This window comes from Lolium rigidum, chromosome 6 (assembly GCF_022539505.1).
Source record: "Lolium rigidum isolate FL_2022 chromosome 6, APGP_CSIRO_Lrig_0.1, whole genome shotgun sequence".
NCBI classification, from domain to species: Eukaryota; Viridiplantae; Streptophyta; class Magnoliopsida; order Poales; family Poaceae; genus Lolium; species Lolium rigidum.
Window position 1 is genome coordinate 331445181 of NC_061513.1, and position 26917 is coordinate 331472097.

The 26917-nt window shown below is 46.2% G+C and overlaps 1 pseudogene; it reads left to right on the forward strand.

Moving 5' to 3' along the window:
• Positions 1-997: 997 nt before the first annotated feature.
• On the forward strand, positions 998-4783 carry LOC124661410 (annotated as a pseudogene).
• The last annotated feature ends 22134 nt before the right edge of the window (positions 4784-26917 follow it).

Genomic DNA, 26917 nt, shown 5'->3' on the forward strand with positions numbered 1-26917 from the left:
TTGATGTCCACCTCCACCTCATTGAGCATGTCCATGAAGGACACGGCGGCCGGGGCGGGCGGCACGGCGGCGGCCGGGGTGGCCATTTCGTCGAACACCTCCGGGGCGGCCGGGGCGGGCGGCACGGCGGCGGCCACTGGCTGCTCGCCGGGGCCTCCTCTTGGCCACGGCCTTCCTCGGCGCCGGGAGGAAGCCGCCTTGGCCTTGGCGGCACGAGGACCACCGGAGGGCACCTTCGCCGTGCCCGGGGAGGTGCGGGTGGTGCGGCCGGTGCGAGGGCGAGGGCGGGAGCGACGGCGGTGCGTGGGCGACGGCCGGCACGAGGTGATGCCACGCACGCCGCCGCTCGCGCCGACGTGGGTCGCAGCGACCACGGCGGCGACGTGCGGGTGGGCGGCCGTGCGGGGGCGGGGCGGGAGCGACGGGCGGCGGGGCGGGCGCGCGGGCCGGGGGCCGTCGGCGGCGCGACCACGGGCGGCACGGGCGGGGGCGGGGAGGCGTCCATGGCGGCGGCGGCCGGTGGCGCGGGGCGGGGGCGGGGCGACGGGCGGCGGCGGCGGGTGGGTGGGATTGGGAAATTTCCCTCCCGCCCGAAACGAAATGGAAATGCGGTTTAGAGGGTCAACCCCTCTCCAACCCGGTTTTGTACAGGCCAAGAATAGATTCCCAGGTCGGACCTGGGAATTTTTTTACAGTTTTACAGTTTTAGGGGCTCTAGTCTTTGCGATTTTTTCGTCAAAAACTGTAAAAAAGCGGTTATTTTTACGGATTTAGGGGTTCAGGGCTCTACTAGACATGCTCTTAGTTTCTTTACTTCTTGGCCGAACGAGTGACAATTCAATCACATTGAGCATAGTTCAGCCCAGTAAGTTATGAAGGCCTAAGATTGTCTCCACGCAGCCCACTTTAGTAATATTCGGACGAGCCCATGTCAGGCTCTAAGCTAGAAATATTATGATAGGGTGAGCCCATTAATCGAAAGCAAAGCCCAGCTCCGCCTCCCCGGCATCTGGAATTTGCTCCCCAATCTCCCCCAGCCCTCGCCGCCATGGCAACCACCGACGACTCCACCGCCGCCGGCGAGGTCGAGCGCCTCCTCGCCCACCTCGACTCCGAGCAGAAGCTTCTGGCCGCCTGCCGCGAAACCTGGGCGCGCTCGCTCGCCCACTTCGCCTCGCTCGACAAGGACGTCGCCGCCCGCTCCGCGTCAGTGGACGAGGCCGTCGCCGCCGCCGCTGCGTCCACCTCCGAATCCCTCGCGGCGCTCGACGCGCGCGAGGCTGCCATCCCCGCGCGCCTCGCCGAGGCCTCCGACGCGCTCTCCGCCGCCGTCGCCGAGGCCGAGTCCGCCGCGCCGCCCCCCGCCGACATCCGGGGCGCGATCCGGTGGATTTGCCGCCGCATGGACGGCGCCGCGCTCTGGCGCTTCATGGCCTCCCGCCGCAAGGAACTCGCGGCGGTACGGAAGGAGGTCGCCCCCGCCGTCGCCGCGTCGGTCGATCCGCCTCGCCTCGTCCTCGACGTGCTCAGCGACTTCCTGGCTGCCGGCGAAGGCGCTGGTGAGGACCAGTGCTGGGTGCTGGGCATGCTGCTGCGCTCCTTGTTTGGTGCCGACGGCCGGAAGCCGCCGGAGATAGGAGATACGTTGGTTGAGAGGGCGGCTGTGGTCGCCAAGGACTGGACAGAGCGGTTTGGGATCAGGATGGACACGCCCGCACCCAGTAGCCAGGAGGTGGAGATGACAGAAGCGGCTGTCGTAGATAATGTAGCAACGGCAGAGAAGAAAGTAGAGCCTGTAGATGTGAAGGAGGAGGATGAGCAGGAGGAGGTGGAGGAAGAGGAAGAAGAAGAAGTAGAGGAAGAGGAAGAGGAAGAAGAAGAAGTAGAGGAAGTAGAGGAAGAGGAAGAAGAGGAAGACCCGGAGGAGGTGGTGGCTGCATCAGGCGATGAGGAAGAAGAGAACCCTGAGGAAGTAGACAATGATGAAGCACAGGAGGATCCAGAGGAAGCGGAGGAGAAGGGCCAAGAGGTAAAGGTGGAAGTGGCTGATGAGGAGAAGAAAAAGAACAAGCAGAAAAGAGCAAAGTTGAGGACGTGAAGAAGGCAGCTGGAGGAGTCAAGGAGGAGGAGAAGAGTGCACTGGGGCAAGCAGAGGCTCATATATTCCTGCAGATGGTTGCGGCATTTGCCTTGAAAGACAAGTTCAAACAAGAGTTCTTGAGGAGCCTGTTTGTCGCTAACCGACGGAGGAAGGAGCTTGCCAAGTTTGCGTGTATCCTTGGGTTTGAGGAGAGCGTCGCAGGTAATCATGACCTAGTGGCCTGGTGTTTAAATTTGTTTCACTTCTTAATCTGATTCTTAACAGGTCTTTGGTGTGTGGAATTGAGAATATGCATTGGTAGAAGAATTATGCGTAGACGAACTAGAGATTAGAGTAATGTTGCATATGAGGATCGTGACATTTATTTGATTTTATGTTGCAAATTAAAGTCTATATTTAGAACTAGTGGACTTTTTCCCAATAACTTTAGAACTGCTGGATTTAGGATCACATGAATATGCAGGTTCTTTGTTATGACATTCTCCTTGAGCTGTATTGTAACGTATGGAGTAGTAGTTATGTTGCTTCGTTTGGTGGCATAGTCCGTATTTAGGACATATGGATTACAAATTTTAGGTACGGAATTCATCATGATCTTATCCATGGACCAAAAAACATCACAAGTTCAAGAATAAGTTTTGATCGACCTTGTTGAAGTTTTGTTATCTTTCTTTAGATTCAACTTGACGATATCACTAATTTAAGTAGTTTCTTGCAATATTTGAGTTTTTTTCCCGGGATTGCATTTGGATTGAGTGGAACGGTGAAACCAACATAGTTCAAAGTTGCGTACATTTTTTTCATTACCTTAGGGTTTGTCTAATTACAATTAGAAGATTGATGAATTGATTTTCACAATTACTAAGTATATTCGGCTGTTTGTTAAAGGTTCATTGTTGAGTTTGTAACTGTAGATGATTTGATTTAGCATTTTATCCAGATATAGTGATTGTATATATTATTTAGTTAGGATAAAAGAAGAGCTGACACAACTATTTTGTTACTACTTTTCAGATGTTGTTCAGGAATTGATTACTTCAGGAAATGTAATCGAGGCTATATATATTGCTCATGAGGCGGGTCTGTTCGAGCGATTTCCACCTGCACCTCTTCTTAACTCTTATATAAAGGACTCCACGGAGAAGGCTCAGGCTGTGCTGAGTAGTGGAAGACGCTCCGGTTCTGCTGTTGTAAGACTCTATTCTACTCTTATTCCAATGCATTTTTCTTCTGATTGTTTAACTCATCATTCAATTTGGGCATAGGCCTTTTTCTGCGTGAATGCCTGCACTGAGATCTGTTAATGAAGGAAATAAAGTTAGTGATGTACCCTTCATTTGAAAACCTTGCATTTGTGTCAAATCTGTGATGTGACATCAGATTAATCATGGTAGCAATATGTGTACACCATTTTGTAGAAAACCAATTACGCAACTCAGATTTAAACAGTTGATTCAAAATTACAGTACTCAATTTATCTGATGGGGGTCTCTTATCTGATTCATCAGTCGTAGAATCAGGTTGAGAATCGGTGAGCCATTGATTAGTTAGCTCCATCTGTTCTAATCTTTTTTTTCTGTTAATACATCTAGTCTAGTCCTGAATTTGCTTGGTGTCTTTATTGGAGTTGGATGCACATTTACAAAGAATGTTTCTGTTGGTTAGTTCGCACTACATCTGTTCGAAAATATAAGGCCTATTTTATTGCTCAGCATGTAGATTTATAAAGTCAGAAAAAATGAGAGAATATTAGAGGGGAATGACTGGAATGACCATGCTTGCTATCCACGGTGTTACTGTCATGGTAATCAGTGAGAGATAAGGTAGTGGGAGTGTGCATAAATGCAAGAGAGAAGATAAATGAAGAAAAATCTCATAGTTCGTGAACAAGATCCCCAAGATTATAGGCCTTCTATATATGAAAGGAGGGAGTAATGTCTGTTACAATTTACACCAATTTCTGAAGTTTCTTTTTGGTATTAGGCAGAGTATTTGCTTTTGGTTTTTGTGATCTTTCTCTATCCTTTTGTGTACTTCATGATAACTTGTGGCACTCAAGAAGGGCTTTTTTTTTTCTTTCTTCAGGATGAGTCAAAAAGCTTGGAGTTAACCGCCTGCAAGTCTGTCATCAGGTGCGTCGAGGCCTGCCAGCTTGTATCGGTATTTAACATCGACAGCATAAAAAGGAAGGTGGCAAGGATTGAAAAGGAGAAGGCTGACCGGAAGAAGCTAGGCAGCGCGAATAGATTCCAGAACAAGCGAGCACGGGGAGCAGCTGGGCCTCAGTCCTTCCCTGCTGCCAAGTCCGCAAGAGGTTCGGGCTCAAGCTACCGGCCATCCTTCCAGAACCCCGTATCCCGTTCTTTTGGTTACGCAGCTCGTTCCGCGGGGTACGCGAGCCCAGCTGCTGCTCAGGCGCACTATGCGCCTGGGAGTGTGGCGGCGCGGCGTGGCGGTGTGCTGTATGGCGGTCCTGGAGCAGCATTTGGGTCTGTTGCCCATAACTACGGCGCTGGCGCGGCGCAACAGCCGTACCATCGTTAGGCAGGGTCCTTTGATTTTGCTGTCTTGCTGATAGGATGATGATTTGTACCACCTGTGTAACTTTTATCCTTGCTGTTTAACTTCAGTATTGAACATATTAAGCTCTAGTACATTTTTTCGCTTCAGTCATTGCGCTCAGCATCTGTCCCAGACGATTTGGTAGACTGTTTTAGTTTACCAAAATATTTTCTGTTTAGGAACCGAGGTAGTACCATCTATGCGAGAACCTTCCAATGGAATGGAGAGGTTGCAGACATAAGGTGATTTTATTACTAGTACCTTTATTTTTATGTTCATACCTCCTTTTGCTTTTGGACTGGAACAATGTTGGACTCTTACCAATAAAATATTGATCCTAGACGGCAGACATATCATAAGGTGCCTCTGAACAAGGAATTTACACAATAAAACGCCTAAGGGCAGAAAACACTCAACAGCGTGTTTGGTAGGGGGTAATTTGACGTGGGGAACGCGAGTTGAGGGGCTGTGTGACTAGAAACCTCTCGTTTGATTAGAGGGTATGGGAATTTAGTTTTGTGATAGGAAATTGGAAGAAAGAAAAACTGAAAAATCCCGTCGTGTTTCACCGGCCAATGGCCATACATCCATCAGAGCATCTCCACCGGCGCGCCCGATAGCGGCCCCGATAGCTTTTTGGGGGTCGGGAACGAAAATAGGCTCGCACCGGCGTGCCCCAAACGGCGCCGGCGATTTTGAAGCCCAATAGAAGCGCCGGCAACCCCGTGCCAGCCCCTTCGCCAATGGCGCGAATCGGGCGCGCCGGCGCTTCACGAGGCTGAAAATTTTGGGCGTGGGAGCCGCCTGTCAGCCACACAACAACAAAATATACATATTCGCCCCCAAAACCCCGTCCCCTCCGGCGCTCATTTCTCCCGCCAGCCGTTCAATCTCCCATCCAGTCTCGAACCCGAAAAACCCTCGCCGCCGCGCCATGCCACCGAAGAGAAGGGCTCCAGCGAAGGCGTCGCCGAAGACGCGCACCGTCGCACTGAAGGAGAAGCCGGCGACCATGTCGCAGGAGGACTAGGAGACGGAGATGGAACGTCGCGCCTTCGTCACGGCCGACCGCAGGAGGCGCCGCATCGAGCGGTGGCCTCTGCGGAAGCGTGCCTGAGCTTGGGCGGCGGCCTGAACAGCATCTCGAGCTCCCCGTCGTCGTCGGGTTACTACGCGGGGTACACCGCGGACGCGCCGTCGATCTCGCAGATGCGGCTGTCGCAGATGGACGGCCGCGCCCGCTACTCCCCCGAGTTCGGGGACAGCGACATGACTGTCGACAACAACGTCCCGTTCTCGCCGGATTGAACGGCTCGGGGCAGCGGCGCCTTCCGCTTCCCCGACCTGAACGATTCGCCTGACTTGCGCCGCACCTAGGGCCACGTGACGGACGGCACCGGCCTTCCCCGCGACCTCTTCCCCGACGACGGCAGACACACCCAGCAGGTGTTCGGCAGAGGGTCCGGTGTGTCCATGGGCTAGGACGAGGTGCGATTCCTTTCTTTCTATGTGTTGTGTGCATCGTAGACACCAGCGGCGACTCAAAGATTGTAACTTTATGCGTAGATTGCCGACTCAAAGATTGTAACTTTATGCGTAGATTGCCGACGAGGAGGAGATCCTGAACGGCATCATACACGGCCATGCCTACGAACCCCCGGTCGACGACTACGAAGAAGAGGCCGAGGAGGACGAAGGTGAGGAGGAAGTCCACGAGGAGCTGATCGACGCCGAGACCGGCGCGAGCGTGAGGAGGACGCGCAGGCGTTCCGCCGACACTCGTGGTCTGAGGTGGAGGTCCTTCGAGGATCTCATCGAGGCGTGGAAGCAAGTGAGCTTTTGCCCCATCACCGGCGCAAACCAAACCGGGGGCAAGTATTACAAGCGCATCCTCGATTGTTTCAACGAGAAGAAGAACTATGGTGGTTACGCCACCATAGAGATGAACCGGAACGAGGGCGCCCTCTCTCACCGTTGGAACTTGATCAAGGGGTCGTATAGCAAGTTCCACGGCTACTATGAGAAGATCAAGGCACGGAAGGAGAGCGGCGTGACGATGGTGGATTGGGTATGATCTACGCCTATCTTATTTGCATATGAATTGATGATCCAACTTGTTGCATATGAATTGATGATCCAACTTGTTGCATATGAATTGATGATCTTCAATGTTTTTCATTGTTTTGCATCATATATTGTTAGATGCTCAAAGCCCTCGAAATGTACAAGAACCAACACGAGGACAAAGACTTTCCATTTATGCATTGCTACAACAAGCTCCAAGGTTGCAAGAAATGAGACGACCTCCTCCACACTCTCTTGAAGGACGGGGAAGATGGGTCGGTCGATCCAGCTGGCGCCTCCACCGGGCGCCCCATTGGCAACAAGAAGGCCAAGGCTGACAGGAATGCGGCGCCGGTATTGGCAGCCATGGACGCCTCCATCGAGAAGATGATCACCTCGTTCTCGGTGGAGAACAAGGAAGCTGTCGATAGAGCCGCCATCGTGTGGAAGGCCATCCTCGACAAGCAAGACGATGGAAGCTCACGCCGCTGCCATGAAGGCCAACAACAAAGCGACGCAACTATCGTTGGCCAAAATGTCTCAAGAATCAAAAATCTTGATGAACGACATGGAGAAGATGGACCCCTTGGCGTGGGCATGGCACGAGATGTACCGTGAGCGCATCGGCCAAGAGGTGATGGCGGTGCAAGCTGCGTCGGCGTCTCCCCGGCACCGTCCATGTCTACCCCGACACCGTCCGCGCTCATGTCTTCCCCGGCACCGTCTGCGTTCATGCCTCCCCCGACAACCGTGGATCCTGTTGCAGCGACGGAGCTGCCGCCGGCCGCCGATGAGGAAGCCGTCGAGGTTGCGCCGCCCGTGACCTCCTTTGTGTGATCATACGATCATCTGGCTTCGAAAGCCCTTTTTTGCGCCAGAAACGGCGATCTGGTGGCCGTCTGTTGGCCTAAACTTCTTATTCCAAAACCTATTCGTATTTGGTGGCCGTGTGTTGGCCCAACTTCATATTCGTAGACTTATTCGAATTTCTATGGTTGTGTTTGAGATTTCAAATTCAAATTATCTATCGGGGCCGCCTGTTTGGGGCGCCGGTGTGGAAGTAGTTCCCCCAAATGGAGGATGTTGTGTCGGCGTCTCCCAAACGGAGGTGTCGGCGCTCCTGCCGACGCCTATTTGGAGCGCGCCGGTGGAGATGCTCTCAGCGCGCTCTTCTCTCTGTTCAAGAGAAACTCTCTCTGTCAAGTGCGCGTCCAAGCTATCGTCAACGCGTCAGCGGCGCACATGGAGTTGGGAATGGGAGCGGGAGTTTGGAGCTGCGGCGAAAAACCAAAATGGGTCGTAAGGATTCGGTCACCTCCCGCCGAGCATCGTGCACTATTTCTACCTTCCATTCTCACCGTCTGATTCGAAACGTCCACTCCCACTTTTCGTGCTCCACCTCCGGTAAAAACATGTACAACGATGATATCTTAGTAGTGCCACGTATGATAAATGCTGAGGTAGAGAAAAGAGAAAGTTGAAAAAAGGATGTGTCTTCTTTAGACTGCTCGTAGTGGGAGTAACATAGCTAGTAACATCACACATCTCAAGGCATTTTAGTGATATGACATGCCAATAAGTGAAGAAAGAGAATGAGGTGGTAACTAGCTATGTGACCATAACATCACACACCCCAAGACAAAATGGGTCTACAACATAATAAATGACACAATGCATAACACCACATATAAGTTACTACCCACTATGAAGGTAGTAACGTAGACTAGTAACATGGCATATGTTACTAGTCTAAGTTACTCCCCACTATGACCAGCCAGAGATGATATCTTAGCCCAGTCTCTCTCACCATATATTTAGAATGTCTAGTTAGCAGAGATAAGATTAAAAATAACCTATTGTACATCATTTTTTATTGTCATATCTAAACTACCTGGCGGGTTAAGATAAGACCAGTCTGATCAACCATTGCACATGCCCTAAGCGGTGCACAGATCTCCGGTCAGCGATGACACGTACTGGCGGCAAAGCTACTTCATCTTCTTCGTCAAGTTGTCCTACGGCTCCAACAATGAATATAAGTAGCTGCATCTCGAACTAGTTTGACTAGGTTAGATCTTGGAAGGATTTGGCGGATCTGGCTAGGTAGTGTCGAAATGTATTGCCTTTAGGCTGAAATCTTGCATTGCCATTTGTCATGTATTCTTTGAACGTACCTAGATTCACCTTCTGCATTTCAGATTAGTGGATGTTCATATTGTGTGGTGAAGGATGTGTAAGGTGTTGTAATGGTTTGTGCTGTGTGGTGATTGTAGGACTTGTTCTGTGATGACTTTAGCCTAGCCTTGATATGTGTTGGGGATTCGCATATCTGCTTGCAAGTTCCCGACTCAGAGCCCATTGTTGAGTCTCAGGTGTCGGTGTTGGATGTGCCAGTCAATGATGGCCATGTGTCTTCCCTCGTGGCCAAGGTCGCGACAGAGTTGGCGGAAAGGATGGCCGCCAGGAAGAAGACGAAGGCAAAGAACCGCACTGACGTGGAGAAGGCCATGAAGGTTGCATAGAAGGGGGCCATGAAATTACTCCTCTTCACGTCGAGCTTTGTGCTAGAGAAGATGTGTGAACTAATCAAGATCAGCGCACGAACCGAAAAGAGATTCAAGGAAGTCCATCTGACACCAAGTCCTTTACGGAGCACGGCGGTGCTAATGTTAGCTCCACGTAGACGTAGAACCACCTGAGGAAGTGGAGGGCGATGTGTCTCACCGTTAGTAGGCTCCGTGATCTTAGCGGAGGTCAATGGTGTGAGGAGAGCAAATGAATCCTCCTGGAGGTTGGCCACTAGCACGGACGCGTCAGTGATCCAACATTGTAGTGCTTCATCATTCGTCGGCTGACTTGCACAACTAGCACACTTGTCTTCCCATCCTAGGACCACCCCAAGGACGCCGAGTTCCCGAACACGCCCATTGCTAACTACGATGAGATGTAGGCCATCTTCTCATCCGGCCTCGCCACCGACAAGTACTCCATGGGCTCAAGTGAGGCCATGGGCACAACTCCGCTTGCCCCTTCAACCGAGGATGCCGACACCCGGTAGTCTAATGCGGTGGCTCTCGATGGCACTCCTAAGAAGCCTACTGACGCACCTAAAAATGTGTATTCAGACAAGATGAAGAGGGGTGCCAAGTGTCGAAATCTATTGCTAGTTCATCAAACTTTCACTTTCATTCACCATTTCAAGATTCAGCTAATTTCTACTAGATTACTGGTTGTGCACTTCATGTAGTACTGTTAGATATGCTAGTTATTAGTATACATGGGCATGGGCATCCCGACCCATTCCGAAAATCCCGGGCTTGGGCCAAACCGACCATGCATGTAAGGTGAGCATGGGCCTGATTTTTAGGCATGACACTCGGGCTAGGCTGGGCCTAGGTCTCACATATGTGAGAAATAGGGAAGATGTCTTGCCCGCAGCCCAAGGACCAATGAGTTTTTCCTCCGGTGGGCCGGCTTGGGCCTAAATTTTAGGCCGATGATCGACCGGGCCTAGGCTAGGGTTTTCTACACCGGTGTTTTTAGGCCCAACGCGAATGATGGCCAGGTATAGTTGTTACATTGATGTGGTGCGTGGTGATTGTAGGACTCATTTTGTGACGACTTTAGCCAGTGCCATGATTCGCGTTTGGGACTCACGGATCCCATCGCAAGTGCTCGACTCAACATCCCATTCCCCCGAGACCCAGGTGGATGATGTGCCTGGTGCTGCCAAAAATATGATGAAGTCAAAGAACCACAATGATGTGGGAGAGGCTGATGAAGGATACACACTAGACGATGAAATGTCCCCTCTTCACGAGGTGGTATATAGTAACCCCACATGTGGTAGTGACCTTGTGGAATTAAGATGCTAGGCAATTTTGTTGTGGTGGTAGGTTCACACCATAGTTGTAGTGGTAGGATAAACTTGTGGTCTACTTTTGGTAATGATCATGCATTCTCCTCTTAGTTTAAGATCGAGTGTGAATTTGTCATTCTTTCTTATGACTTCATTGATGCTTGTGATCATGTTCCTCACTAGTTCTTCTTGTGGCATGTTAGTGGTATGTTGTGTTCAAAGTGAGGCATCGGGGAATCTATAATTCATGGAGGATCTGCCAAGATTAAGTAAATGATTTCTCCAACAACTAAAGAAGGTACCATACTATGAGGAGGCACGGAAGGAGTACTAGAACTTCTTGGCGAGACCGAGGCTATGCCTATCTAGGCTATGGCTCATCAGCCAATGCCTCAACACCCAATGCCTCACCAACCAATGCCTCACGAGCCAATGCCTCTTCTACTAATGCCTTTAGTACGAGAGAGTAGGGTGAAAGATTGCATCATTGTCGTTCTCATCATGGTGATCGTCAAGTTCTTGTTCTTTTGATTTCTCTATGATGGGATGTAGAATGTAATCGAATGGTAAGCTCACCTTGTTTCAACCATGGTGAACACGTGGCAGTTTCATCTGTGCAACCAAACACCAATACTCGTATATCAATAGAGCTAGAATAGGTTGTGTCTAGACCACCAAACAAAGAGGGTTTAATTTCCCACCCGGTGCAGGAAAAATCTTCACGGGCTACCAAAGAAAGTCCAGATTTTGGCTCGGAGCTTGTTTGAGATGGACTAACACCCACAAAGTTTGTCCCTATTGAGTGCAAAATTTAGCCCAACCTACCAAACACGTCTCATTGTCCTACACACGCTCTTTCAGATATGCTGCATATGCAGCTCGGGTCCGCGGGGTTATCAGCCCGCTAGTATGGCAGCGTGCTATATGGCGTACCTGGAGCAACATTTGGGGGCTGCTGCCCATAGCGTGCAGTAGATGTACCATCGTTAAGGCCATCATGTATCCTTTGATTTTTTTTGGACAAATTGTATCCTTGCTGGCAGGATGAACTTCAATATTCAACAGATTGAGCGTTAGTGCGTGAGTTAGCTTCACCGTTTACTCCAGAGTCATTGCGCTCACTGCATCTGCTTTATCCATCTACTATGCTAGAAATCTCCGATGGAGAAGAGGTCGCAGACTCAAGATGGTGAGCCCTGTCGAAGAATATGTTCCTTTTGGTTTAATATAACCTATACATGGTTGGAAAAGCAGAACATATTTTTTTGCATCGGTAGAAGACGTTTACATTCTTTTGAATTAATACATAGCCATCTCCATAGAATACAATATATTTGAAATAAATTATACATGTAATGATCACGAAATAAACTGGACATGCCACTCTACATAGAAATATTGAAACACAAACTAGTGGTACATATATTGGAAAAATTGGATTAAGCATGCCGAATCTTGTTGTCATGATCTCCAAAGATACCCTCTCCCTTTCACTTACATTGAAAACAGCCTGGAATTTTCGAACGAACCAACCAAAATTAAATAAGATATCAAGTAAATATTATAATGCAAAAATCTTGACTCAAATACTATGTAACTTCTCAAAAAGAGTAGATAAGATCAGATTGCTTACCATACATATGTCATCAACTCATTGTGCTTCCCTAGATGTTATCTTCGCTAAGGCATTTTCTGCACCAGTGGAAGTTCTTCATGGATTTCATCATCTCCTCGTAGAGCGAACTATGTACTACGAATAATCATGTTAGTTTATCTACGAATACATTATTGCTAATGGCAATTACTCATGCCATATCAACCCTAAGAGACAAGTGTGTTAATATATTTCTGTTAGTTGATTAACAGAATTAATATGCCATTTGTTTGACTTGTACAGAAGATTAAAAGGGGCAATTACGTTGTATATGTATATATCACATATAAATTTATGCACATATAATTGTTATTTTTAAAGAGAATTTCTAATATACACTTGCAGAGCAAGATGCATGGATGTGTACCTTTTGCACCATATGATCATGTTAGCCCTGAAACCGGTCGTTGTAGGATGGACATAATGCCTGTGATTTCCATGAAACAACAAGGCTTGCCCACGTACATGAGAATATTCAACTCTTTCCTGAAAAATAAATATCAAAGAAATAAGAGTTTGAAATGTATTTTTAAGTGCTGATGTTGGTGCTCTAGTGTGCCCATGCTTGTGTCCTAGCTCTTAGTAATAATTATAATAAAAGTGATGAGAGGAAGATGAAAAAGTGAAGGTGGGAGGAGGAAGCGGAAAACAAAATAAAGCCTCTATAATGACATTTAGTTTCAAAAGGAGCCAGTTTGGACATGGTGTTTTTGCTCCTAGGTGCATATGCTCCCTATATTTAAAATGAATTTTAAACATATTAAATAATGTTAAAATATTTCAAAAGAAAATGTTGAGCATACATCTATACATCTTACGTGTTCACAAACTTGTTTCATGAAAAACCGAATTGTTATGTGTCTTGTGCAAAAAAGACAAAATTTGGTGCTAAAATAAGGCATTCCGATAGGCATTTGTTTGTCTTTTTTGCACAGGCCACGAAAAATATCAATTTGTTATGAACCTGTAAGTGAGCATGTAGAATGTGGAGATATATGAGGACAATTTTGTTCCCGAATTTTCTGAAATTTTGAAATTTGTTTTTTTGAATAAAAGGGAGCATCTACACCTGGGATCAAAAGTGCATTTCCGCCAAAGTTTATATAAGTTTAACTAGAATGTGTTATAAATAGGGCCAGAATGTAAACAAGAATGAACTTAGTTGTTATATGTCACGAAAAAGGTATTCAGTAAAATGTACTAAGAACAAACACAATTGTGATAAGTATTTACATCAAATTATGAAGATGGATATCAAAGCCAAAAAAATAATCATATACATAACCCCTACTGGCAAATAAACTTTCATGTATTAAAATGTAATAGATGAATATTGTGGGTTAATCTTAATAACACGGCCCAGTTCCGCACATAAAAATAGGCTCAGTCACAGTCACAGGTTCAAAACATTTCAAACTTCAAGGAGTAACCACATACTAGATGCATGCATAAAGTATTACTAGTAGGTGCTACAACAACTAGAAGAAAACATTTTATATGGAGAGTTTATCTCAAGCAGGATATTATTTATTGTGTAATGCATCGCCATGAGATACATGAGGACGTTGGGAAGAGATGACATATACCCAGGAGGCTAGAACATGATTCCAACCAAGATAATCAAGATGTTTCGGATGAGTGGAACATTAGAAAAGGGACAACGGAAAAGAGTGTTGCTGGGTACTAAGGGCTTTGAGGAGAAGCGCAAGAATGCACCTTCATCTCATTTATACTAATGATCAATATTGTCTGTTCAAAAGATCTCTTTCACACACTCTATGTCTATATATGTCACCTTAAATTTGTTTTTTTAAGCATCTAGTATTCATCTGAATAGAAAAAAAAAACGATATGCCCCAGCTCTGTTACTCATTGAAAGTGTCATTGCTGCTAATTGATATTGTAAGCAAACTACTTACATGAAAATTTCTAGACTTTCCAAATATGTAAATAGGTTTACATGGGTTAAGAACTTCCATTGAATTGGTGTCAAGCACTCAGGGATATTAATTCATAAAATGTGTATCTAATCAACTTCGTATAAGACCAACAAGCTTGAAAAAAGATACTTTTTGCTAGAATATCATCTAATTAAATTAGTACAAAATTTGATCCGAAATAAAGTATTCCCTCGATCTGTCCCCTTTAATTAACACAAAGAGTATAAGGAAATCGATAGAATAAAATAGGGATTCACGATAATTAAAACAAGCTAGAGGGAATACATGTTTATGGGATTCTCAAATTAAACTGATTTACCTAGCCTCTTCCACATAAATTAAAGAGTCCTTTGAATTCATGAAGGTTTAGTCATAAATCTAAGCATTCAGTTGTTAATGAAAACGAATGACCATAGCAAAATTTAATATCCTGATTATAAATAACCCTGCAGGGCGAAGAACTCCCATTGGATCGACAAGTAGTAAAAAGGGACTAAGTAAGAAAATAAAGTAGGAGAAGGGTGATCCCAACATTAGCACTTGCAGAATATGAACACCTTTGCTAGTTAGCAGTTAACTAACCTAGGTAGTACGAGAACTCATGATGAATACAGTACCTCTGCATGTGTTTCGAATTCATATGATTCACACAACGTCTACCACAAAAGTGCATTTCCCCGCCAGTAAATTGTTTGCCTAAGCAGACATTTAGTACAACATGGCCTTCCTCCATATGCATCCCTTCCGTCCTGTCGCTTCGGCCCGTCCTGTCGCTCCCCGCGGGCGACGGGCGGGCGGCGATTTTCCAAACCCTAACCCCACCCCCTCCTCCCCCCCGCCGCCGCCGGCCGGCGCCGGCCGCGCCGGGCAAAGCCCGGCGGTGCCGGCGGCGGCGGGGCCCCGGATCCGGCTCGTGTGGAGGTGACGCGGGGCCTCTCCCTCGGGCGGCGGAGATCCACAACGAGGATCGACGGCTCCTCGCGCGGCGGGCCGGCGCGCCGCGGCGAGGCGATTCCTCGAGGTCGAGGCGGCGGAGCTCGGCGGCGCGGTCGCCTTCCTCGCGGGCGACGGCTGCGACGACGGCTTCTACGGGACGCTGAGGCGGCGGCCTCAGGGTGAGGCGCCACTGGCTTGGCGGCGGCGATGCGCGTGGATGCGGCCCAGCACCCTCGGCCGTGCGGACGGCGAGGTGTTGTCGGGCGCTGGTCGTGGCGTGGCGGCGGTTTCGCGTACGCCGGCGCCAGATCTGAAGGCCGTCATCCCCACTTCATCCGAGGTCCACCCTGCATCTCCGGTTCTGTCCATGGCGACCCTCGCTCGCCGGATCTCTGGCCGGGTTAGGTGCTGGTTCTTGGGTTGTGAGAGAGGGGAAATCCCTGGTCAGCCTCGCTGGTCCGACGCGTGACGACGCCTCGGGGGCGCCGTGCATCCTTCTTGAGGTACCGTCCTTTCTCTCCTCCCTCCCCCTCCCCCTCCGTCTCCCGGGTGAAAACCCCAACTTTGTTGGGGCGGCGGCGGCGCTGGTAGCGTCGTGACCTTCTTGAAGGCGCCGCCTTGGGTTCGATGGGGCGGTGGGTGTGGCTTTGTGTTGACTGGTGGTGGCTGCGGCGGCAGTGTGGCTCGCGGTGTACCTTGGTGCGCGTCTAGTCCTCTGCAACTTCTTCTTCAACGATCAGACCCGTGGCTTCGGTTCGGCGTGAGTGGATCCTTGGCGGGCGGCAAGGCGTCTCAAGGCGAGCTCGGTGCATTGTGTAGCTCGTCTCTGTCTTGTCCAATTGGCAGTCTGGTTCCTGGACGGATCTCTGCTCGGGGTGAGCTTTTCCAATGACGGCGGTGCGGCGCCCTTCGAGCCGGGGCGAGGGGGCAGGGGTCCCTCTCCGGTCATGGAAGAGAACACTCGGGCGATGGCTTGCTCCTCCTGGTGCAGGCATGGACGGCCACTCGTTGTCGACGCTTCTTCTTCGAGCACTCCCTTCGACGCCCCCGGTGCTTCGCTCTCGTTTGAAGGGCATCGAGGACTCCAGCTGCTTTCCTTGTGTTTATCCTTTGTTTTGTTGTTGTCTCGTGTTGCTTGTAAGCTGGTTCTCTACATCTTGTAACAAACCTGGCCGTATGGGCTTTATTAATTTAAGGCTGGGCACTTTGTGCCTTCGGTTAAAAAAAAATAAATATTATGGTTCACAATAGTAAAATATAAAAAGTTATATCTTAAATCCTAAGAGGAAAAACCCAATACGTCCAACCGGTAACTATCTGCTAGCAACAATACATTCGTCAGATACAAAAATTTAAAACATGATGCTTACAAAATAAAATTTTCTCGGAGAAGGAAAATCCATATATTATGTTCAAATATCGTGAACTACCATAGCACTCCCTTTATAAACATTAGTATCATGGTATGAACATATAATGCTAAGCACAGGGAGCTACTATGTCTTGTACCACAAGATATATGACACAAAGAAGGATGCCAAATAAATTGCTATGCAGTTATTGTATGTTTGTGGGAGCATATATACCTAGGCCACTGTCATCTCCACTATATGAAACAACAAAAGAATGTTGTGAGTCCAAAGACCCGCCACCAACTCCAGGAAAAAGAACTGCAGGGAACAAGATCGAGAAATTTAAATACTATTTCATTTAAGATCAAAAGCAGTCTTTGGAGTATAAAAATATATCGAAGGAACTTAAAATCTAGCCAGTATAATATTGTGTTCTTCTGCAAAGAAAAGAAATTAGCAATTGAGACATAGTGAGGAGGAAAGCCGAATTGGATTTCCCGTGAGATATATAAATAAATAAGTTTATTACCTGTGGAAAGGGGCGAGATAAACTTCTTCATGAGCTCATCCAGCATCCCTTGCATCCCAATTTCAGAAATAGCAACGCCACTACCATGCTTGTCCAAGGTATTTGGCATCATTATTTTTTGTTTGTTTATGTGCGCCCACTTCAGAAAATTTTCTACCTGTAATCAGCTTGTAGTTGAATTTGCACAACACGTACAGAAACAATACTTCTTGAAATACTAGAACAACGATTGGAATTTTAATTCAAAAAGTTACGGAAATCGGGAATAGCAAGATAGCTATACAATCCATGACATCTTATTATACATACCTCATCCATGAGCATCTCGCAGAATACAGGTCGCAACATAGGAAATGCATAGACTGAAGGTGCTATGACCTCGTGAATGATATCCATGAAACTTTCTGCAGTGTTTCCCCGGATGGCACGCAGAAACGAAGGCAAGAAGAAAGCTGCGGGGTTCATTGTGTAGAGTTCGGGATGTAGAGGCTGCAAAATGTTCATTAATGGATAATGCATTATGTATCTGTCTGGGTATATAGTTATATAGACGGATGTATGTGTAAAGAAAGAATGGTTCATGCCTTTACACAGATTAATGGACATTGACCATTACTATTCATGATTTCAACAACAATAATACTAATTAAATATTAGTATTGCAGGAAAGAATTTTTTAGTAGATATCGATGCCCTTTGGAGCACGTTTTAAAACAATACCATACTAAGTCATACACATTAAGTTTACGATGATATATCATTATAGTAAAAAGAAGACATCAGAAAAATAAAATAGAGCTTTAGACCATACAGCCATGCATATGTCACTAGTGGAAAACGGGCCTTTTGCACCGGTTGGTAAGGGCTATATGCACCGGATGCCCAACCGGTGCAAACAATCCGTGCATAAAGGCCCCTCTTTTGCACCGGTTCAGTTACGAACCGGTGCTAAAGGGTGCACCACGTGGCGGCTCCCGGGCGTCCGAGCGGGAGGACCTTTAGCACCGGTTCGTAATACGAACCGGTGCTAAAGGGTCTGCCGCGGCAGAAAAACGTCCCAAAACGCTGCCGCGGCAGAAAAATACTTTTTTCGAATTATTTTCTACTCCTTTTTTTTCTTTTTTCGGAATTTCTAATATTTTAGTTATTTCACAATTACTTCCCTTATCTCTAGTCCTAACTACCCTTATCTCTAGTCCAATTACTTACTCGTGCTCAAACTTCCCGCTCGGTCACCCATCCTCCCACTACTCTAAGCACTAGCACGCTTAACTTCCAAGTTCCTTTCCATCCCGCATCCAAGTGCTTCGCGCGCATGTATGTGATAGTAGTATCATATCAATCCTATTAACATGTCGATCGATGTCATATTTCTTTATTGTTCGAATTTCAAATAATTATTTTAATAAACCAAAGTAATGTTGTAATAATAATCTTGAATAAATAAATAAACATTTACTTTATAATTTGTATTATTTTTAATTATTTTCATTTTTTTAATTTTTAATTTTTTTTTGCCAAACCTAAAACCTAAAAATTTGAAAATCTTATAATTTGCTAAAAGTAATAGCAATCTTTATGCGAGTATGCAATTATTAATTTTAATTTTAAAAATAAAAAAATATAAAATCCCTAAATTTCTGGAAAAAAAATAAAATCTTCCTGCTTTCATATTTTCATTTGGAATTTTCAAAATCTAAAAATTAGCTAACCGGGTAAATTACTCCTGACGTGGAGAAGGCCATGAAGGTTGCATAGAAGGGGGCCATGAAATTACTCCTCTTCACGTCGAGCTTTGTGCTAGAGAAGATGTGTGAACTAATCAAGATCAGCCGCACGAACCGAAAAGAGATTCAAGGAAGTCCATCCGACACCAAGTCCTTTCCGGAGCACGGCGGTGCTAATGTTAGCTCCACGTAGACGTAGAACCACCCGAGGAAGTGGAGGGCGATGTGTCTCACCGTTAGTAGGCTCCGTGATCTTAGCGGAGGTCAATGGTGTGAGGAGAGCAAATGAATCCTCCTGGAGGTTGGCCACTAGCACGGACGCGTCAGTGATCCAACATTGTAGTGCTTCATCATTCGTCGCTGACTTGCACAACTAGCACACTGTCTTCCCATCCTAGGACCACCCCAAGGACGCCGAGTTCCTGAACACGCCCATTGCTAACTACGATGAGATGTAGGCCATCTTCTCATCCGGCCTCGCCACCGACAAGTACTCCATGGGCTCAAGTGAGGCCATGGGCACACCTCCAGTTGCCCCTTCAACTGAGGATGCTGACACCCAGTAGTCTAATGCGGTGGCTCTCGATGGCACTCCTAAGAAGCCTACTGACGCACCTAAAAATGTGTATTCAGACAAGATGAAGAGGGGTGCCAAGTGTCGAAATCTATTGCTAGTTCATCAAACTTTCACTTTCATTCACCATTTCAAGATTCAACTAATTTCTACTAGATTACTGGTTGTGCACTTCATGTAGTACTCGTTAGATATGCTAGTTGTTAGTATACATGGGCATGGGCATCCCGACCCATTCCGAAAATCCCGGGCTTGGGCCAAACCGACCATGCATGTAAGGTGAGCATGGGCCTGATTTTTAGGCATGACACCGGGCTAGGCTGGGCCTAGGTCTCACATATGTGAGAAATAGGGAAGATGTCTTGCCTGCAGCCCAAGGACCAATGAGTTTTTCCTCTGGTGGGCCGGCTTGGGCTTAAATTTTAGGCTGATGATCGACCGGGCCTAGGCTAGGGTTTTCTACACCAGGTTTTTTAGGCCCAACGCGAATGATGGCCAGGTATAGTTGTTACATTGATGTGGTGCGTGGTGATTGTAGGACTCATTTTGTGACGACTTTAGCCAGGCCATGATTCGCGTTTGGGACTCACAGATCCCATCGCAAGTGCCTGACTCAACATCCCATTCCCCTGAGACCCGGGTGGATGATGTGCCGGTGCTGCCAAAAATATGATGAAGTCAAAGAACCACAATGATGTGGGAGAGGCTGATGAAGGATACACACTAGACGATGAAATGTCCCCTCTTCACGAGGTGGTATATAGTAACCCCACATGTGGTAGTGACCTTGTGGAATTAAGATGCTAGGCAATTTTGTTGTGGTGGTAGGTTCACACCATAGTTGTAGTGGTAGGATAAACTTGTGGTCTACTTTTGGTAATGATCATGCATTCTCCTCTTAGTTTAAGATCGAGTGTGAATTTGTCATTCTTTCTTATGACTTCATTGATGCTTGTGATCATGTTCCTCACTAGTTCTTCTTGTGGCATGTTAGTGGTATGTTGTGTTCAAAGTGAGGCATCGGGGAATCTATAATTCATGGAGGATCTGCCAAGATTAAGTAAATGATTTCTCCAACAACTAAAGAAGGTACCATACTATGAGGAGGCACGGAAGGAGTACTAGAACTTCTTGGCAGCACCAGGCTATGCCTATCTAGGCTATGGCTCATCAGCCAATGCCTCAACACCCAATGCCTCACCAACCAATGCCTCACGAGCCAATGCCTCTTCTACTAATGCCTTTAGTACGAGAGAGTAGGGTGAAAGATTGCATCATTGTCGTTCTCATCATGGTGATCGTCAAGTTCTTGTTCTTTTGATTTCTCTATGATGGGATGTAGAATGTAATCGAATGGTAAGCTCACCTTGTTTCAACCATGGTGAACACGTGGCAGTTTCATCTGTGCAACCAAACACCAATACTGTATATCAATAGAGCTAGAATAGGTTGTGTCTAGACCACCAAACAAAGAGGGTTTAATTTCCCACCCGGTGCAGGAAAAATCTTCACGGGCTACCAAAGAAAGTCCAGATTTTGGCTCAGAGCTTGTTTGAGATGGACTAACACCCACAAAGTTTGTCCCTATTGAGTGCAAAATTTAGCCCAACCTACCAAACACGTCTCATTGTCCTACACACGCTCTTTCAGATATGCTGCATATGCAGCTGGGTCCGCGGGGTTATCAGCCTGCTAGTATGGCAGCGTGCTATATGGCGTACCTGGAGCAACATTTGGGGGCTGCTGCCCATAGCGTGCAGTAGATGTACCATCGTTAAGGCCATCATGTATCCTTTGATTTTTTTTGGACAAATTGTATCCTTGCTGGCAGGATGAACTTCAATATTCAACAGATTGAGCGTTAGTGCGTGAGTTAGCTTCACCGTTTACTCCAGAGTCATTGCGCTCACCGCATCTGCTTTATCCATCTACTATGCTAGAAATCTCCGATGGAGAAGAGGTCGCAGACTCAAGATGGTGAGCCCTGTCGAAGAATATGTTCCTTTTGGTTTAATATAACCTATACATGGTTGGAAAAGCAGAACATATTTTTTTTGCATCGGTAGAAGACGTTTACATTCTTTTGAATTAATACATAGCCATCTCCATAGAATACAATATATTTGAAATAAATTATACATGTAATGATCACGAAATAAACTGGACATGCCACTCTACATAGAAATATTGAAACACAAACTAGTGGTACATATATTGGAAAAATTGGATTAAGCATGCCGAATCTTGTTGTCATGATCTCCAAAGATACCCTCTCCCTTTCACTTACATTGAAAACAGCCTGGAATTTTCGAACGAACCAACCAAAATTAAATAAGATATCAAGTAAATATTATAATGCAAAAATCTTGACTCAAATACTATGTAACTTCTCAAAAAGAGTAGATAAGATCAGATTGCTTACCATACATATGTCATCAACTCATTGTGCTTCCCTAGATGTTATCTTCGCTAAGGCATTTTCTGCACCAGTGGAAGTTCTTCATGGATTTCATCATCTCCTCGTAGAGCGAACTATGTACTACGAATAATCATGTTAGTTTATCTACGAATACATTATTGCTAATGGCAATTACTCATGCCATATCAACCCTAAGAGACAAGTGTGTTAATATATTTCTGTTAGTTGATTAACAGAATTAATATGCCATTTGTTTGACTTGTACAGAAGATTAAAAGGGGCAATTACGTTGTATATGTATATATCACATATAAATTTATGCACATATAATTGTTATTTTTAAAGAGAATTTCTAATATACACTTGCAGAGCAAGATGCATGGATGTGTACCTTTTGCACCATATGATCATGTTAGCCATGAAACCGGTCGTTGTAGGATGGACATAATGCCTGTGATTTCCATGAAACAACAAGGCTTGCCCACGTACATGAGAATATTCAACTCTTTCCTGAAAAATAAATATCAAAGAAATAAGAGTTTGAAATGTATTTTTAAGTGCTGATGTTGGTGCTCTAGTGTGCCCATGCTTGTGTCCTAGCTCTTAGTAATAATTATAATAAAAGTGATGAGAGGAAGATGAAAAAGTGAAGGTGGGAGGAGGAAGCGGAAAACAAAATAAAGCCTCTATAATGACATTTAGTTTCAAAAGGAGCCAGTTTGGACATGGTGTTTTTGCTCCTAGGTGCATATGCTCCCTATATTTAAAATGAATTTTAAACATATTAAATAATGTTAAAATATTTCAAAAGAAAATGTTGAGCATACATCTATACATCTTACGTGTTCACAAACTTGTTTCATGAAAAACCGAATTGTTATGTGTCTTGTGCAAAAAAGACAAAATTTGGTGCTAAAATAAGGCATTCTGATAGGCATTTGTTTGTCTTTTTTGCACAGGCCACGAAAAATATCAATTTGTTATGAACCTGTAAGTGAGCATGTAGAATGTGGAGATATATGAGGACAATTTTGTTCCCGAATTTTCTGAAATTTTGAAATTTGTTTTTTTGAATAAAAGGGAGCATCTACACCTGGGATCAAAAGTGCATTTCCGCCAAAGTTTATATAAGTTTAACTAGAATGTGTTATAAATAGGGCCAGAATGTAAACAAGAATGAACTTAGTTGTTATATGTCACGAAAAAGGTATTCAGTAAAATGTACTAAGAACAAACACAATTGTGATAAGTATTTACATCAAATTATGAAGATGGATATCAAAGCCAAAAAAATAATCATATACATAACCCCTACTGGCAAATAAACTTTCATGTATTAAAATGTAATAGATGAATATTGTGGGTTAATCTTAATAACACGGCCCAGTTCCGCACATAAAAATAGGCTCAGTCACAGTCACAGGTTCAAAACATTTCAAACTTCAAGGAGTAACCACATACTAGATGCATGCATAAAGTATTACTAGTAGGTGCTACAACAACTAGAAGAAAACATTTTATATGGAGAGTTTATCTCAAGCAGGATATTATTTATTGTGTAATGCATCGCCATGAGATACATGAGGACGTTGGGAAGAGATGACATATACCCAGGAGGCTAGAACATGATTCCAACCAAGATAATCAAGATGTTTCGGATGAGTGGAACATTAGAAAAGGGACAACGGAAAAGAGTGTTGCTGGGTACTAAGGGCTTTGAGGAGAAGCGCAAGAATGCACCTTTATCTCATTTATACTAATGATCAATATTGTCTGTTCAAAAGATCTCTTTCACACACTCTATGTCTATATATGTCACCTTAAATTTGTTTTTTTAAGCATCTAGTATTCATCTGAATAGAAAAAAAAACGATATGCCCCAGCTCTGTTACTCATTGAAAGTGTCATTGCTGCTAATTGATATTGTAAGCAAACTACTTACATGAAAATTTCTAGACTTTCCAAATATGTAAATAGGTTTACATGGGTTAAGAACTTCCATTGAATTGGTGTCAAGCACTCAGGGATATTAATTCATAAAATGTGTATCTAATCAACTTCGTATAAGACCAACAAGCTTGAAAAAAGATACTTTTTGCTAGAATATCATCTAATTAAATTAGTACAAAATTTGATCCGAAATAAAGTATTCCCTCGATCTGTCCCCTTTAATTAACACAAAGAGTATAAGGAAATCGATAGAATAAAATAGGGATTCACGATAATTAAAACAAGCTAGAGGGAATACATGTTTATGGGATTCTCAAATTAAACTGATTTACCTAGCCTCTTCCACATAAATTAAAGAGTCCTTTGAATTCATGAAGGTTTAGTCATAAATCTAAGCATTCAGTTGTTAATGAAAACGAATGACCATAGCAAAATTTAATATCCTGATTATAAATAACCCTGCAGGGCGAAGAACTCCCATTGGATCGACAAGTAGTAAAAAGGGACTAAGTAAGAAAATAAAGTAGGAGAAGGGTGATCCCAACATTAGCACTTGCAGAATATGAACACCTTTGCTAGTTAGCAGTTAACTAACCTAGGTAGTACGAGAACTCATGATGAATACAGTACCTCTGCATGTGTTTCGGAATTCATATGATTCACACAACGTCTACCACAAAAGTGCATTTCCCCGCCAGTAAATTGTTTGCCTAAGCAGACATTTAGTACAACATGGCCTTCCTCCATATGCATCCCTTCCGTCCTGTCGCTTCGGCCCGTCCTGTCGCTCCCCGCGGGCGACGGGCGGGCGGGCGATTTTCCAAACCCTAACCCCACCCCCCCCCCCCCCCCGCCGCCGCCGCCGGCGTCAGCCGCCGGGCAAAGCCCGGGCGGTGCCGGCGGCGGCGGGGCCCTGGATCTGGCTCGTGTGGAGGTGACGCGGGGCCTCTCCCTCGGGCGGCGGAGATCCACAACGAGGGATCGACGGCTCCTCGCGCGGCGGGCCGGCGCGCCGCGGCGAGGCGATTCCTCGAGGTCGAGGCGGCGGAGCTCGGCGGCGCGGTCGCCTTCCTCGCGGGCGACGGCTGCGACGACGGCTTCTACGGGACGCCGAGGCGGCGGCCTCGGGGTGAGGCGCCACTGGCTTGGCGGCGAGCAGTGCGCGTGGATGCGGCCCAGCACCCTCGGCCGTGCGGACGGCGAGGTGTTGTCGGGCGCTGGTCGTGGCGTGGCGGCGGTTTCGCGTACGCCGGCGCCAGATCTGAAGGCCGTCATCCCCACTTCATCCGAGGTCCACCCTGCATCTCCGGTTCGTCCATGGCGACCCTCGCTCGCCGGATCTCCGGCCGGGTTAGGTGCTGGTTCTTGGGTTGTGAGAGAGGGAGAAATCCCTGGTCAGCCTCGCTGGTCCGACGGTGACGACGCCTCGGGGGCGCCGTGCATCCTTCTTGAGGTACCGTCCTTTCTCTCCTCCCTCCCCCTCCCCCTCCGTCTCCCGGGTGAAAACCCCAACTTTGTTGGGGCGGCGGCGGCGCCGGTAGCGTCGTGACCTTCTTGAAGGCGCCGCCTTGGGTTCGATGGGGCGGTGGGTGTGGCTTTGTGTTGACCGGTGGTGGCTGCGGCGGCAAGTGTGGCTCGCGGTGTACCTTGGTGCGCGTCTAGTCCTCTCGCAACTTCTTCTTCAACGATCAGACCCGTGGCTTCGGTTCGGCGTGAGTGGATCCTTGGCGGGCGGCAAGGCGTCTCAAGGCGAGCTCGGTGCATTGTGTAGCTCGTCTCTGTCTTGTCCAATTGGCGTCCGGTTCCCGGACGGATCTCTCGCTCAGGGTGAGCTTTTCCAATGACGGCGGTGCGGCGCCCTTCGAGCCGGGGCGAGGGGGCAGGGGTCCCTCTCCGGTCATGGAAGAGAACACTCGGGCGATGGCTTGCTCCTCCTGGTGCAGGCATGGACGGCCACTCGTTGTCGACGCTTCTTCTTCGAGCACTCCCTTCGACGCCCCTGGTGCTTCGCTCTCGTTTGAAGGGCATCGAGGACTCCAGCTGCTTTCCTTGTGTTTATCCTTTGTTTTGCTGTTGTCTCGTGTTGCTTGTAAGCTGGTTCTCTACATCTTGTAACAAACCTGGCCGTATGGGCTTTATTAATTTAAGGCTGGGCACTTTGTGCCTTCGGTTAAAAAAAATAAATATTATGGTTCACAATAGTAAAATATAAAAAGTTATATCTTAAATCCCAAGAGGAAAAACCCAATACGTCCAACCGGTAACTATCTGCTAGCAACAATACATTCGTCAGATACAAAAATTTAAAACATGATGCTTACAAAATAAAATTTTCTCGGAGAAGGAAAATCCATATATTATGTTCAAATATCGTGAACTACCATAGCACTCCCTTTATAAACATTAGTATCATGGTATGAACATATAATGCTAAGCACAGGGAGCTACTATGTCTTGTACCACAAGATATATGACACAAAGAAGGATGCCAAATAAATTGCTATGCAGTTATTGTATGTTTGTGGGAGCATATATACCTAGGCCACTGTCATCTCCACTATATGAAACAACAAAAGAATGTTGTGAGTCCAAAGACCCGCCACCAACTCCAGGAAAAAGAACTGCAGGGAACAAGATCGAGAAATTTAAATACTATTTCATTTAAGATCAAAAGCAGTCTTTGGAGTATAAAAATATATCGAAGGAACTTAAAATCTAGCCAGTATAATATTGTGTTCTTCTGCAAAGAAAAGAAATTAGCAATTGAGACATAGTGAGGAGGAAAGCCGAATTGGATTTCCCGTGAGATATATAAATAAATAAGTTTATTACCTGTGGAAAGGGGCGAGATAAACTTCTTCATGAGCTCATCCAGCATCCCTTGCATCCCAATTTCAGAAATAGCAACGCCACTACCATGCTTGTCCAAGGTATTTGGCATCATTATTTTTTGTTTGTTTATGTGCGCCCACTTCAGAAAATTTTCTACCTGTAATCAGCTTGTAGTTGAATTTGCACGACACGTACAGAAACAATACTTCTTGAAATACTAGAACAACGATTGGAATTTTAATTCAAAAAGTTACGGAAATCGGGAATAGCAAGATAGCTATACAATCCATGACATCTTATTATACATACCTCATCCATGAGCATCTCGCAGAATACAGGTCGCAACATAGGAAATGCATAGACTGAAGGTGCTATGACCTCGTGAATGATATCCATGAAACTTTCTGCAGTGTTTCCC